Source organism: Spermophilus citellus (assembly GCF_964194105.1).
Source record: "Spermophilus citellus genome assembly, chromosome: 3".
Taxonomy (NCBI): domain Eukaryota; kingdom Metazoa; phylum Chordata; class Mammalia; order Rodentia; family Sciuridae; genus Spermophilus; species Spermophilus citellus.
Genome location: NC_138184.1, coordinates 60,716,650 through 60,732,829, shown reverse-complemented (window position 1 = coordinate 60,732,829; position 16,180 = coordinate 60,716,650). Strand labels below are relative to the sequence as shown.

General features: G+C 38.5%; 1 protein-coding gene and 1 pseudogene across 2 annotated transcripts in view; one reads left to right on the top strand and one right to left on the bottom strand.

Moving 5' to 3' along the window:
- Window positions 1-16,180, top strand: part of LOC308643747 (uncharacterized protein) — a 738,434-nt gene that overhangs the window by 261,183 nt on the left and 461,071 nt on the right. The window lies entirely within an intron of this gene.
- On the bottom strand, window positions 3,115-3,878 carry LOC308643348 (serine/threonine-protein phosphatase 2A catalytic subunit beta isoform-like; annotated as a pseudogene). The gene has a single exon. The product of its transcript is annotated as a serine/threonine-protein phosphatase 2A catalytic subunit beta isoform-like (transcript).

The following is a 16,180-nucleotide window of genomic DNA, read 5'->3' as shown; positions in this document are numbered from 1 at the left end:
ATCCAGCAAGCCATGGACCAAACTCTCTCACCATCCAGTTTTGTACTTGAAGTTTTATTGGAACAAGCCATGTCCATTCATTTCTTATATATAGATGCTATTTCTCAAAAGCAAAGTTGAAAAAAGTGACACAGATCTTATAACCCTCAAAACCTAAAATATGAGCATGCTGGCCCTTTGTGACCATTTGCCAACTTCTGTTCTAGAGGGAGAAATCAGAGCAGAGAGGCCACAGATCATGCCCCATCACACCTCTGTGTTTAGTTAGGATAAATGTTCTAACAAAGCCCAGGTGTTGAAGTCATGGTCCCAGCCTGTGGCACCCCTGGGAGGTGGCAGGAACTTTAAAATGTGAGGTCTAGTGGGAGGAACTTGGGCTATTGGGGTGTTTCCTTGTGGGAGGTACTTAGTCCTTGATCCCTTTCCTGTCTCTTGGTTTTGTTTTCTGGCTGCAATGAGGTGAGCAGCTAGCTCCTCTACCACACACGCTTGCCATGATGTTCTGCCACATGACAGGTCCAGAAGCAATGGGGCCAAGAAACTGTGCACTGAAACCTCTGAACTGCTGAGACAAAATGGATCTTTCTTTTTAAGTTCAACATCTGAGGTATTTTGTCATAGCAATGAATGATGAGCAACACACTGGCCTTTATCCCATCAAGTTTTGATGGTAATTGAACTCTAGATGGTTTGAGAACTAGGGAAGATGCCTGTGAGTTCCTCCCATCTTTACTGTATCACAGCCTCCTCAAGAGGCCTCAGCTGACACTTTGTCAACATCTCCTACTCAATAGGGGACACTAATTTATTTTCTGAGCTACTCTAACTCTGTAAAACTGTCTTTGGATTTGAAGTCCATAATGGGACCAGTTTTGCCTCTGAGAATACAGAATTTATTTTCTGTGAGATTATAGAAAATTATTATTCTTTCTTCAATTTCCTTCTTTAGCTCTTCCATAAGAAAGGCAGGATACTTGAGAAGAAACAACATGAAATAAAATAAGTCCTTTTCTCCTTAGTGCCTTCATTTTGACTGGAAATATACAAAGGAGTTGGCTGGAAACGGAGAATCACAGGCCCACCACAGACATACTGAATCAGAATTTGCATTTTAGCAAGATGATGGATGAGGATGTGTGTCAGGTGGTTCCTCTGGAAACATACAAGAGATTTATATATAGCCCTTGACTTTCTGAAAAAAGAATAAGAATAGGGTAAGGACCAGAGTGGGTCCTTCAGCTTATGATGCATCTTCACCAGGTGGAAAAAAGAACAAAGAAAAAGACTGGAAAGAAAGAGCCTGGCATGAGCAATTACCTCTAAGAATTTCACTGGTAGACCAAGGGATGGTTCAAATAAACTTGAATGGCATCTCTTGGTACCTGTAGGGATTGCTTTCAGGGTACCCCCACCCTCTCAAAAAAATCTGTCCCTTATATAAAATGGCATGGTATTTGAAAAGAACCTACACATTTCCTCCCACATACTTTAAATAATTTGTAGATTACTTAGGACACCTAATACAAAATAAATGCTATGTAAATAGTTGTTCTACAAAAGTGTTAAGGGAAGAAGAACAAGGAAAATTTGTATATTCAATACAGATTCAATTATTTTCTGAATATTTTCCATCTTGGGTTGGGTACTGAACTGAGAACCAACTATAATCATTTCCATGTGGCAACCCAAACATCTGTATAATTCTCTTATCCTTTTTGTTTTTGTACCAGGGATTAAACCCAGGGGTGCTTAACACTCAGTCATATCCCCAGTCCTTTTTATTTTTTTTATTTTAGTGAGACAGGGTCTCACGAAGTTGCTTAGGGCCTCATTAATTTGTGAGGCTGGTATGAACTTGTGATCCTCCAGCCTCAGCCTCCCAAATCCCTAGAATTACAGTAAAGAGACATTAGGCCAAGCTGATCTTTGTATTATTTTGCTTTATAAATCTCAAAACCTGCATATCATAAATACATACTTAGAAAATTCAAATTTAGTCAGGGGAAGGGAGAAGGGTTGGGAAAGAGGAAGTAAAGGGAAATGGTATTGACAAAATTATATTGTTGTGTCATGTGCATGTATGAATATGTAACAATGAATCCTACCATTATGTGTAATTATAATGCATCAATAACATATGGAATAAATAACTAAATTGGTATGCGTGTAAAACTAAAAAAATCAAACTTCAAATCCATTTTTATTTTTTTAAATTTTGTTTTGTTTCAAATAGAAAGTTTATTTGTTCAGAACATCAAATAGGATGCAAGCACTGTCATGACAAATATATAGAAATATGCAGAACAATATGAAACAGTATTTTAGTTTAAATGAAGGGAAATGTCTATAAATGTCATGACAACATACTTCCAAGAAGACTTCTTTATTAATTACACATTTTAATAAAATAAAGGGTAATGAATTAAGTGAAAGTTAGTGTGTAAATTTTTTCTAAAAATAAAACTCCATTTCTTTTTAATCCATGCCAGTTAAACACTACAACTAAAATTTCCAAGTCAGTGCAGAGAAGATGAAGTTAGTTACTGTTTTTCCTTGAACAGTACATAGGAAAATGGTTACTACAAATACAGCAGGCATACTGTTATTCTGAATAATCTAGCACATAGTATACTAAATTTCAGTCTCAAATCATGTTAAATTCTCATAATTAGTATGACACATTTTGGTCCATGATGTGGTTTAATGCCAAGAGAGATCACACTGTATTACAGAAACACATAGAATACTGTTGCTTTTTCCATATATACACAGCTCTGGAAATACATGCCCCTAAGTCCTCAGCAAGAGATGGTGAACAATTATTGTGCCCCAAAATAACTTGGGCTTTTATACACTTAGATAATGAGGCATGGCTTCAGGAGTAGGTGTTACTGGTGGGTTTGAATTACCCTCAACCTTTGTAATCCTACCCCTTGCCTAATTTGAATGGTTTCTCCCAATCAAACCTGGTTCGAAGTGTGCTTTTTCTCTTTCTTCTTGCCTACCTTGACTCCTTTGTGGTATCTGGGTCAGAGGGGCTATCTAAAACCCAAAAAGAAGGCATTTCTCTCTGTGTGTGTATATATATAACTTTATTTTTTAAGCATATATATTTCAACATACAAAGGCAAGTTTTCCCTGGAGAAATTTATAGGAAGTAGTGTGAGGGTGTCCCATGGTAAAATAAGGTGCTGGGTTAAACTGAAGAAAGGAATATTTTAAAGTGTCCTATAGTTCCATGATAGCAGCATGGTTCCCATAACCATAATAGTAATTGGGTGCACTGAAAATGGTAACCATTTTCCAATCATGGCAACAATTATATCCTTCCATTACAAGGTGATGAGCATGAGAAACCAGTGTGAAACCATTGACATGGTTAAATGTTTTAGAAATGTAGCTACCTCCTCGTGGTGAAATACCCTAGCTACCAAATCATCTGGATCTGACCATAACAGATCACATACAGGGCGCTTATGCAGAATTTCTTGTAAATAATCCAGGACTCTTATATGTCTAGCATATCTAATGGATGAAGAAAGGCAACCATGGAGGCAGAATATCAGTCCATATACTAAAGCTGTAAGTGGAAGACAATCAAATACACCTGTAAAATATTTCCAAACATTGGTATTTCCATACTTTAGTAGACATTCATCATAAAAATCATACATGTGGGTAATTTTTTGGTTTTTGTGATTTTCCCTCAATATTGTCATGTGTTCTGGATAATGCAACTTTGATGCTACAAGAAGAGTCACGGTCTACACAGAATTATAACCTTTGCCTCCTCCATAGTCACCCACGAGTAGATAGTTTGTATCTGGTGATTTTCCACAAATCCTAAAGAGTTCCATAAGGTCATAGAATTGGCCATGCACATCTACCACATTTGATTATTTTGCGCATTTGATTATTTTATTAAAATTTTCTTAGCCTTTCCAGCAGTATGGAATTTCTTAGAAAATCTGAAGTAAAACCACCATTTGGCCCAGCAATCCTACTCCTGGGTTTATACCCAAAGGACTTAAAATCAGATACTACAGCGAGGCAGACACATCACTGATTATAGCAGCACAATTCACAATAGCCAAACTGAGGAACCAACCTAGGTGTCCTTCAATAGATGAATGGATAAAGAAACTATGGTACATATACACAATAGGATATTATTCAGCATTAAAACAGAATAAAATTATGGCATTTGCAGGAAACTGAATGGCCTTGGCAAATATCATGCTAAGAAATCCAATCACCCCAAAACAAAAGTCAAATGTTCTGTCTCTTAAAAGTGGATGCTGACCCATAATGGGAGGGGAGCATGGGAAGAATGGAGAAACCTTGATGGGGCAAAGAGGAGAGAGGGAGGGGGATGAGGTTTAGTTCAGTGGAAGAGCTCTGGTCCTGGGTTCAATCCTCAACACCCAATAAAAATAAATAAATAAAATAAAGATATTGTGTAATCTACAACTAGAAAATTTAAAGAAAAAAAGACGGAGGGAAAGGGAAAATTCATGGGTGTAGAAAAGATGGTGGAATTAGATGTAATTACCCTAATTACATGTATAAAGACAGGAATGGTGTAACTCTACTTTTTGTACAACCAGAGAAATGAAAAATTGTGCTCCACATGTGTACTATGAACTGAAATGCATTCTGCTGCATATAAACTACTTCGAACAAAATAATTAATTAATTAATTCAAATAATTTTCTTGGCTTTTTCACACAGTGTCTGCACTTGGTTCTCCTTAAGCTCTCTGACACTCATACAGCGGCTGGAAGCACAGGACTAGTTCTCTGATGATGCCTAGTCATCATTGGTGTCCCCTCCTCCTCCCATTCCCCTCCATTCCTGGCCTGCTACACCCAAGCTGTCCTCTTAGCTGCAGGCTCCCAGCAGGACACAAGGGAAGGAGGAGGGCCGCTGCGAGTCTTGGGGCAACTCCCAAGGCGGACTCCAGGAGACCCTGACCCATGCCCTGCTGGCCATTCCCAGGGAGCCAATGGAACATGTGGGAAGTTAGCAGGGAGCATGGACTGGGCCTTGGCTCTCCTCCCTCTTGCCAGCTGCTCCAGGATCTCTCACCCCTTCCCCAATCCTTTTGTATTAATTGAATTTGAACCATCATTTTTTTCAAATGATTATTTCTATCTTTGCACTTTCAGTGCCACTTTTCTACCGAACTAACACTTAAATGAAACTCTCTTATGGCTCAAGTGTAGGATGCCTTCAAAGTTTCCCCCATAACTTCAGATGGATAGCACTGTCCCTTGTCAAAGTTTTTTGTTTGTTTGTTTCTTTGGGGGTTTTAACCAGGGATTAAACTTAGGGCCACCCTACCACTGAGACCCATCCCCAGCCTTATTTTGTATTTTGTTTAGAGACAGAGTCTCCATCGGTTGTTTAGTACCTCAGGTTTGCTGCGGCTGGCTTTGAACTCGAGATCCTCTTGCCTCAGTTTCAGGAGTTGCTGGGATTACAGGCTGCACCACTGTGCCCAGCTATCAATGTCTTTTGCTCTGTAGTTAGTTAAGAAAAATTTTCTCAGGATTGGTGTCCATATAAGCGTTCAAAAGATGTTTTAGTCACATCAGATTCTAGGTTTTAAAATGTCCTGTATGATACACACTTAGATTTCAACATCAAATGCAGAGTTCACAAGTTTGAAACCAGGTGGCTGAGAAACAAAGGTCTTAGAATGGCATAATGCAGCAATCCTGTTGTTTAAGCCATGGATGTGGCTGCTCACACTGAATAGACAGTTGGATGGCCATCCATGACCTTGAGCCTCTGAGCCACCATCCATGATCTTGAGCCCCTGAGTCTTCAGTGGGACTGCACAAGTGAGAATGCAGCACACAGCCCTAACCCCCATAAACACACTATTTCACTTATTAGATAAGGAAGCACTGTGTGTCTTTTGTACCAATGTGTGGCTCCATTTGCATGCATATGACATTTCTATTAGAAAATGCTGAGCCAGCACCTAATGAAACAGAGTTGCTCTTCTTTTAAAAGAAAGTTTTCAGCCCTGCACATTTTTCAAATCACTTATTTTGTAACATCCTGATTTGCTACATTTGAAAAACCAAGAATAAGAATGGTTTAAATTCAAAGCATGCAAACTAAAGAGTCCATCTTGCCAGCATTTTACAAAAATACAGTGGTGTCACCAAGGAAAAGGCAGGCCAGACCATAGCCACACCATGAAAGCTCAGGAAGTTAAATCTTTCCCTGGACCTTTCCTCAGCTCTCTTTTCAAGGTGCTTCTTCCCAAAGAATGATGGTTTTAACAGTTCATAAAGTATGAGAAGATCTTACTTCAGTACTTCTGGTTCCCCCAGGCTTCTGCAAGACTGAGTCTTCAGCTGGTCATAGTGGTGCACACCTGTCATTCCAGTGACTGGGGAGGCTGAAGCAGGAGGATCACAGGTTCAAAACCAGCCTCAGCAACTTAGCAAGGCTCTAAGTAATTTAGCAATATCCTGACTCAAAATGAAAATATTTGGGGATGTGGACCCTTAGTTTAATCCCCATTATAAGAAGAAGAAGAAGAACAAGGAGAAGGACAAGGAGAAAGAGGAGAAAAAGAAGAAAAATAAACTAGGGCTTGGGGTCACTCAGACTTAATTTTTGCTGTGTGTAAGTCTGAACAATTGCATCATTTAAAAATTTTTTAAAATGATAATTGCTATAGTTATTGAGTGCTTGCCAAAATGCTATAAAGTACTAAATGCTTTACTATGCTCTTTATATTTTATAGCAAACCCTGGTGAAAAAGGAGGAAAACAAGGCAGATGAGGTCAAAAATCTTGCTTTTGTTTCCCACAGTTAATAAGGATACAAATATCACAGTTCTGCCTCTCTTCATAACTACTGAGGTTTTTGTTGTTGTTGTTGTTTGTTGTTTTTGGTGGTGGTGGTGGTGATGGAAAATTTGATTCAGGGCTTTGTTCATGTGAGGCAAGTACTCTACCAACTGAGCTATATCCCTACCCCAGTTTCCTACTCTTCTAAGGGCTTCTTTATAAAGATCCCTCCTCAGTGTTACTTTGCATATTTTAAATCTCTATGAAGAGTTCAGAGAGCACCAAAAGGAAGCACCAGAGCAATGTAGGTGAAACCAATATAGAAAAGGCCACAATGATGCTGACATTTAGTTTCCAGAAAGTTCACCCCTAATTGCCAGTTGAAGACTATGGCCTCAGCTTAATTATGAATAAATTTCCCTTTCACTCTGAAAGTGTTCAGGCTGGGACAATCATCTCTCTGGTTATCCCAGGCTCAAAACTTTTTTTAAGGACATATATACAAAAAATGAATAATAAAATAACTTTCTAGAGAGAATTCTTTTCGAAATTGCCTGCTGTTACTCTGCAAATTATAATTAATCATAATGCATTTTATATTTCAAAGTAGCTAGAAGAGGGGATTTTGAATGTAAATGGCATAAATTAAGGATAAAATTTTAATATGATGGATATGCTAATTATCCTGGTTGATCACTACTAAAAATACACATGAATCAAAACCTCACATCGTAACTCATTAATGTGTATAATTATTATGTCAATTTAAAAATTATCATGTCAATTTAAAAAAATGGCATATTACAATCATCATTTAAGATTCTTAGGAATTGAGTGATTAAACTTTCTCTGGATTATAAACTGTTTATCTGTAGTTCAAATATCCAATATCTTGGCAGCACACCCACAAATTCAAAGTGGAAATTCATATCCAGAATTTTGTTTTAAGCCATATCATTCCCTGTTTTAAAGTATAAGTTTGTGTATGTGGTTCTGTTGTGTTTTATATTCTGACTTAAGTTTATTTATTTATCATTTTTTCAACACTTTGCACATCCTAGGAAAATGGCATACCTGTAATCAATACCCACAGCCTTAATATTTCTTTCTAATTTGTTCTTTGAGTACACCTAATAAAAAGGAAGAGACTTTAAAAAATCTTATTCTAATTGCATAGCTCATTTTAACTGATTAATGTGTGTGTTTGACAGAGTTAGTAAAAAAGTTCCATTTTATAGAATTTTCTCTAGTTATCTCTGCAGACTATAGCTAGTCAAAGAGCAATCTTGAACATGAGAGTGGAATTCCCTAAATCTTACCTGCTTAACTGTGGTGTTTGGGTTAATAATAATTAAGATGTTCTGACTCATCAGTGTAATGAAAGTTTCTTCTCCATGTGTAAAGGCATGAATTGGGGAGATGCTGTGCTGTTAATTCTCAGAGAACTACCCCTCCAGGACTCACGGGCAAGGGGTCACAGTGCCAGGCCAATTGTCATGAGGCACCAAGAAGGAGTAAAGAGACGTCTGGGTGTGAAGCTTAAAATGCAAACAGCTGAAGCCTCACTGACCAGAACTCTCCAGGGAATCCTGGTCTTTTGCTCTTTGAGGCCTGGAGCCCAACCAGTGCCCATGCAGTCCTAAGCATCAGCACAGTTCACATGGATGCAGTAACACCTCCTTTTCTGAGAGATTGCTCTATACTGCTCCTTCAAAGGAATGTCCATTTATCTACATTGGGGAAGCTGCAGACAGGCAAAATTGTGGGTGAGGCTTCAAGACATCAGCATGGCAAAGATTTATGGGGGAATATACTAAAAGCAAAAACAGACAAATAGTATTATATCACACTAAAAAGTTTCTGAACAGCAAAAGATACATTTAACAGAGTTAAGAGACAACCTACAGAATGGGAGACAGTGTTAGTCAACTAGTGATTCAAAAAAAGATTTAATATCCAAAATATCTATATATGAACACATATATCTATATTTCTACACACACACAGACACACACTTCAAAATGCTTTACAACCAACATAAATATGTAATCCAATTGACAAATGTGCAAATGATTTTAATAGACACTTATCAAAAGAAGAAATGCATGATCAATAAATTATGTGGAAAAATGCATATTACTGTCACTAGCCACCTAGTTCAGGAAAATCTGAATCAAAACTAAAATGAAATATCTAATCCCAGTTGGAATGAATATTATTTAAAAAAAGAAAAAGTAACAAATGCCGGTGAGGTGGTGTAAATAAAATAAGTGTCATATGCTTGTGGTCAGAATGAAATCAGACATTGTGTTGAAGAATATGGAAATTTCTCCAAAAACTAAAAATAGATCCATGGTATGATTTAGCAGTTCCACATCTGGTTATAAATCCAAAAGAAATAGAATTGGCTGTGGATATAGCTCAGCAATAAAGCACTTGCTTACCTCACTTAAGGCCCTGGGGTCCATCTCCAGTACAAAAAAAGGAAATAAAATCAGCATATCAAACATGTTCTTGGGATGGGGTTGTGGCTCAGTGGTAGACTGCTCACCTAGCATGCATGAGGCACTGGGTTCAATCCTCAGCACCACATAAAAACAAAAATAATGTGTCCACCTAAAACTAAAGATACATACATACATACATAAATAAATATTTTTCAAAAAGATGTTCTTACACACCCAATATTTACAGCATTATTCAAAACACCTAGGATATGGAATCCGTCTAGCCACCCATACATGAATGAGTAGAAGAAGCAAACATGGTAATAAATATTATTCACCTAGAAAGAAAAATGAAGTGCTGGGGATATAGCTCAATTGGTAGAGTGATTACCTTGCATGCACAAGTCCATGAGTTCAATCCCCAGCACCACACAAAAAGAAAAAGAAAAGAAAAGAAGAAGAAGAAGAAGAAAGAGAAATAAAATCCTGTCATTTGCAGCAAACTGGATGGAACTGGAGGACATATTAAGTGAAATAAGCCAACAGAAAGACAAATACCAGTCTATTTCTCCCCTAGGACATAAACACTGAAGCATTGGTACACAAAAATAGCACTGATGATTTGTGTGTCCTGATCTCATATCATCAAAAAGTTCTTTATTTTCCTTTCTGACAAAAAAATGTTATAAAGTGTTCTGCACACATCCTTTGCATCCCCACTGGAATTAATTCTCTTGGGAACAAATGTTATTTTTATTTTTTTTAGAGAGAGAGAGAAAGAGAGAGAGAGAATTTTAATATTTATTTTTAGTTTTGGTTTTTGGCAGACACAACATCTCTGTTTGTATGTGGTGCTGAGGATCGAACCCAGGCCGCATGCATGCTAGGCGAGCGCACTACCACTTGAGCCACATCCCCAGCCCCCAAATGTCATTTTTCAAAATGGAGATCCAGGGACTGTTAGAAAGATCCACCAGCTGCACCAGGGGTAAACCAAGAAGAAATGAGGCAAAGATAATATGTGATGAAGGATCAGAGATCCAGCTGCACCAGGGGTAAACCAAGAGGAAATGAGGCAAAGATATATGTGATGAAGGATCAGAGATCCAGCTGCACCAGGGGTAAACCAAGAGGAAATGAGGCAAAGATATATGTGATGAAGGATCAGAGACAAGACAATGGAAAAGCCCTCTGTCAAATGCACTTTCAGGATTAATGCCAAAGTATTCATTGCATGCCAATTGACTCCAGACAGGAATAATGGGGCTTATTATACAATTGCAGAAAGCCACACCTAACTATCTTTTCCCCAGTGAATCTGTCAGCAAATTTATTAAACTCCTCTTTTATATAAATCAGGCTGTGATGTGCCATGTGTTGTAGAAAAGGAAGTCAACCCTGAGCTTTTCTTAAGACAGAGATGTATTCTTATAACTGTTGAGCTTAGTTCCTATTTCATGTAAATTCATCGGCTGAACATCCAGGGCCATTTAAAAAAAGTAAATACTTCTCTCTTCTCCAAGCAGGGACAGGGTACAGTTATGGCCCTGGCCATATAGCTGTACTCAAAATGGCAAAAAACACATCACTGGTGTAATATAATCTTTCTGAAGTGTGGGGAAACCCTGTGGAAATCTTTGTTGACAAGTTGAAACACCAGACAGAAAATGGAGATGGGGTCAACACAGCAGTCTGGGGCCATATGTACTCAGCTTGTAGAGAACAAAAGGTGGAGGCAGAAATGAGTGAGAACCTGTATATCCTGCCTGGCCAGAGCCAGGAGGGTCCTGGAGTCCCCCAAGAAATAGAGCATTACCACAAGGGCTGACTTCCATGATTGGCTTGCAAAGCTTTCCCTCAAAGTGGAGCATCAAACAGATCAGTGAGAAGCCTGCTTAGGGCCCTTGCATTTTAGCACACAGTAGACTATTTCTAACCAGTGCCCAAACTATCTGAAGGAGAGAAACTGGACCAGACCCAACCTGCAGCACACTCTCCCATCCATAAGATGGAGAACTGAAAATTTCTCCAACTTCATCCATAAGCCAACTTGATGCTTCAGCATCAATTTAGGGAAGATTGCAGACTTAGTACAGAAAAAGAAAATAATCTGGAAGATTGTTAAAATTTATGCAGATGATAGGGTCTTTCCTGGCAAAGAGACATTGACTGATGCAGCAAATATGAAGTCTATTTCAGGACTTTTAAATTGCCTGGTTTCTTCTAATCCAACCTGTAAAGTATATTTATTAGATGACTAAAAGGGCACATAGTTGAAACTATTATTTAACAACTGTTTGATGTTCTACAATGTACAAAATGTGTTTTGTCCTTTTCTTTGATGTTCTTACAGCATTTGTAAAAGTTTTGTTCATTGTATCCTCTTTAAAAAAGTGAGGTCAAGGGGTTAATACCTGGGAGCTAATGAGAATGGTGTTTTGTGGCCACTGACTCCCAGCCCAGGGCTCCTTCCTACTCCAAAGAACTTGTTCCTGAGGTGACACCCATGGCTGATCCAATTGCAGGGTACTGGGGGCCAAACATGGCAATTGAAATCACTCAGCATAGGGTATTAAAGGAGAGAGAGGTGATGTAATCTACCAGGAATGGACAATATAATCAAGAGAGGGGTGAATGGCTGGTATTAAAATCAGGTAATATATAAACCTTTTCCCATTAAGTTGGCACAAATGCCAGCTACAGTATCCACTGAAAAACTTACGTGAAATTTGGTTGTCAGTGTGACAGTATGTAGAGGTGGCTGCATTGTGGTTTCATTATCTTGAGAGTGATTCCTTATAAAGCAATTCCTGTCCCTCCCACTTTCTCTTTTCCCTGCACTTCCTCTCCTTCTGCTGTGGCATGAAACAGCATGAAGGCCTCACCATTTGCTGACCCCTGGACCTTGGGCTTTCCATCCTCTTGTTCTATAAGCTAAGAAAACTTCTATTCTGTAGAAGTTTTCTTGTCTATCTCTGAAATTCAGTCATAGCAATGTAAAAGAGACTAAGGCAAGAGCTAAAGGGACTTACTCCCTCATGGTTTGTGTCACCACAAACCTTGTTGTGGAGAAAATATTCAGAGGTAAGCAGCACTCTGCTGAGATGAGCTCCCCAAACAGCAGAATGGGTGCCACAGGACAGAAACTGCTGTGACAAGAGACAAATCATCTTGAGCTTCCTTCTCCCTGGTTTCCACTTCTTCTCCCACAAAATTAATCCAACACTGATCTAGGTGCTATGAGGAAGGAATTTCACAGAAGTATTAAGGTCCCTGAACAGCTGACCTTAAGGAAGGAAATTGTCCAGTGAGAGACTGGCCTATTCCTCTGGACATTTGAGGGGACTGTGCTCTTCTCAGCAAAAAATATTCCAAGTATGAAGAGATTCAGAGCTTTGAAGATGGAGGGGGCCACATGTGGCAAGAAATATGGGTGTTCTTCAGGAGATAAGTGCACTCCCCAGCTGAAAATCAGCAAACACTAGATACAGAGCACAGAAGGTGACTCTTCCCAGATGCAGGGAGGCTGCCTGGCAAAGTGCCTGAGCAGACAGTCCCTTCATGCCACACCCAGACTTCTGAACTACAGCATCGTGCCCCCTTAGAATCCTCAGGAAATTGATTTCAGGACCCACCTAAGTCACCAAAATTCACAGATGCTCAAGTTGCTTATATAAAGTGACATAGTGTTTCCATAATATTTATATAGGTTCTCCCATATATATTTAAATCATTTCTGAACTCATTATAATAAATAATATGACATATATTACATACAAATAGTTTTATACTATATGGTTTATGGGATACTGACAAGAAAAAAAGTGGGTATATGTTTAGCAGAGAGGCAGTTTTTTTTTCAAATATTTGTGACACATGGTAGGTTGTTTGAATCCATTGATGGTCAACCCCTTATATGATGGGTGACATAAATGGGTCATTTGAAACCACCAGTGTGTGTCTATCTTCATACAGCCACAGTCAATGAATAAAACTGATCATACTTGGTGCTGCCTTTTTCCAGGCAGCTGCAAGTTCAGTGAACTTAATTGCTTCTCACAACCCTTTGAAGGCACACTCTGATCATCTCTGGCATACTGTGAGGGAGCAAGAGGGGCCACTGACCACCTTGCCAGTCCTTAGCCATTTTTTCTAATCATTAGTGGACATTAGGGGCTGGCCTCCCTGCTATAAGCCAAGGGCCACTTTACTCACAGTTCATCTTTCTGTTCAAAATCAGTCTGAGGGTTCCTTCCTCCCTCCTCTGCCATAAACACTCAGCCTATCCTTTAAGGTTCACCAAGAGGTAAAGAGGGAGGTATATTTTACTTATAAACTAGGACTGCCTTAAGAAATCACCACTATCTGAGCTGTTCAAGTAACTAAAATTTATTTTCCTACTCTTCTGAAAGCTTGGACTCCAAAGCCAAGAATTTATCAGGGAGGCATCTCACTGGCTTCTACATGGCCCCTTTTACTTCTCCCTGTGTCTTCATGTCTTCTGTACATGTCTGTGCCCAAACTCTCTCTTATTAGAAGGACACGAGTCATATTGGAATAGAGTTCAACTATTTAGCATTAATTTTTTAAAGCCCTCACCTTCAACACAGCTATCTTTTGAGATGATGAGTGTTCAGAAGTCAAAGTATGACTTTTTTTTAAACCAGGTAATAAACCCAGGGGCACTAACCACTGAGCAATTTTCCCAAAATACATACATATATATATATATATATATATATATATATATATATATATATGTGTGTGTGTGTGTGTGTGTGTGTGTGTGTGTGTGTGTGTTTGTGTGTGTGTGTGTATTATTGAGCCTGGTTTTAAACTTGATTCTCCTGCCTCAGCCTCTTGATCCACTTGAATTAAAGGCATGTGCTACTGCACCAGGCTCAACCTAAATATTTAAAGATTGAACCCAGGGGCACTTAAAAACTAACCTATATCCTCAGCCCTTTTTTTGTGTTTGTTTTTATTAAGAGACAGGATCTCACCAATGGTGAAAGTGTTTCGGCACTCACTGTCTGACAGGGTCACAGTGAGGGGGATGCTGCAGCAGGACCACACCATCTGGAAACCAACAGCATGGGGAATGTTAAGTGTTTTGCTTATGATACTCATGACATGTATAACAGGGCATATGTTGGTCTATAATAAAAGTAAATGTTGCCTGTGACTTTAGAAAAATTCCCAGAATGAGAATAAGGACACAATTAAGACTGCCCCAAGGTGTGTTTCAATATCTCTCAAGATACAAATGTAGTGTTATTCCTCAAGAAATTCAAAGGGAAAAGACTGCAAATCAAGGTTCCTGAGAAAAGCCTAAGCAACAAGAAATTTTTATCCCAAAATTAACAATTTACATTAAGCCTCCCATTCTAAAGCCACAACCTATGTAATAGCCTAGTTACAGAAAAACAATTGCTGTGCCAACAGTACAATGACCACGGTATGTAGCTTACTTACTTAAAAGAAGATTATGGTATCTCCCTCAAGGACAAGAGGCTAATAAAAACACACCCCCCCAACTAACAGACCCTTCTTTGCCTCACACAGAAATTTATGATGAAAATGGAAAATACATAGTTCATATTAATGGCAAATGGGTTGAGGTGTAGAGCCTGTCCTTTAGTTAAAGATTATAAAGATATAAGACTTGGTGTACTTTAACCAAGAATCAAAGAAACTCTTTATGAAAGCAGTATAGGTTATATGAAAAAAGGAAATTACCTTGAAGATTAGAAACAGAATATGTAAAATTAACAAAGATATGTTTTAGAGGCACTTCAAAGTATAGGCTTTCAGTATTTTAAGTGTGTTTTAGTGGGAATTTAGATTAGAAACAAGAAAGCTTACCAGTAGTCATAGGTATGCTTTAAAGTTAAAGGTTAATGAAATAATCATAGATATGCTTTAAAGTTAAAAGTTAATAATAGGTAGTAAGAAGATATATATTCTAGTGGCATAGTCTAGCACCTAGTGATTGAGGTAAAAATGTAAAAGGTTAATCATGATTGGCAAAGTTTAGAGAAAAATATTTTAAACAATGTACTCAATATCTTAAGTAATCAATATATGTTAGAAAAGATTGTAACTCTTGAAAATTATGTAAACCATAGAATTTTCAGGCCTTGAGGATATCCATTAACCGCCTCAAAAAACACCTGCAAAAAAATGTATGAAAATAAAGGACCCCCCAAGGTTCAGCAGACCCTTTTGAAGGCTGCTAAAAACTTGCAACCTGTTGCTCATTTCTTGTGTCCTGACACCACTAATCCTTCAGGATCCCCTGAATTCTTGCTGGGGCAGGACCCAATCACACTAAATTTATGAGGGCCTTGCTAAATTGCTGAGGTTGGTTTGAACTCAATATCCTCCTGTGTTAGCTTCCGAAGCTACTGGGATTACAGGCATGCTCCACCTTACCTCACATGCAACATATTAATTTTAAGAGCATACAATTCAGTGCTCACAACAGACTCCAAGTTCAAAGTTGAAGACATGACCAAACTTGCCTGAGCCCAGATAAAAATTATTCTCAATGCTCTCACCAGCACTTCATGGACTAATTCACATGAGAGTCAGGCTGCCTGAGTCAATTGCCAGTGTCTCCCCAAACAACCCCCCTCAGTTCTCAGAACCCCAGTACTGGCCATCATTTTATGCCCTGAATTCCCAGATATAACAACTGCCTTCACAGAGTACAAAGTAATACACCAAAATCAGTTCATTCCAGGATAAATTCAAAGAACACTATTTAGCAGTTCAAAGAAGGTCAAGGGTTAATATTAGGGGAATTTTTGGGTTAGTTGAAGTTAATTGAGTCTAATCACATAATAATTCTATTACTCATCATAATGTTCTACTACATTAGTGGACCCAAGCTCTAAAAAACAGAACTGCATTGGGTAG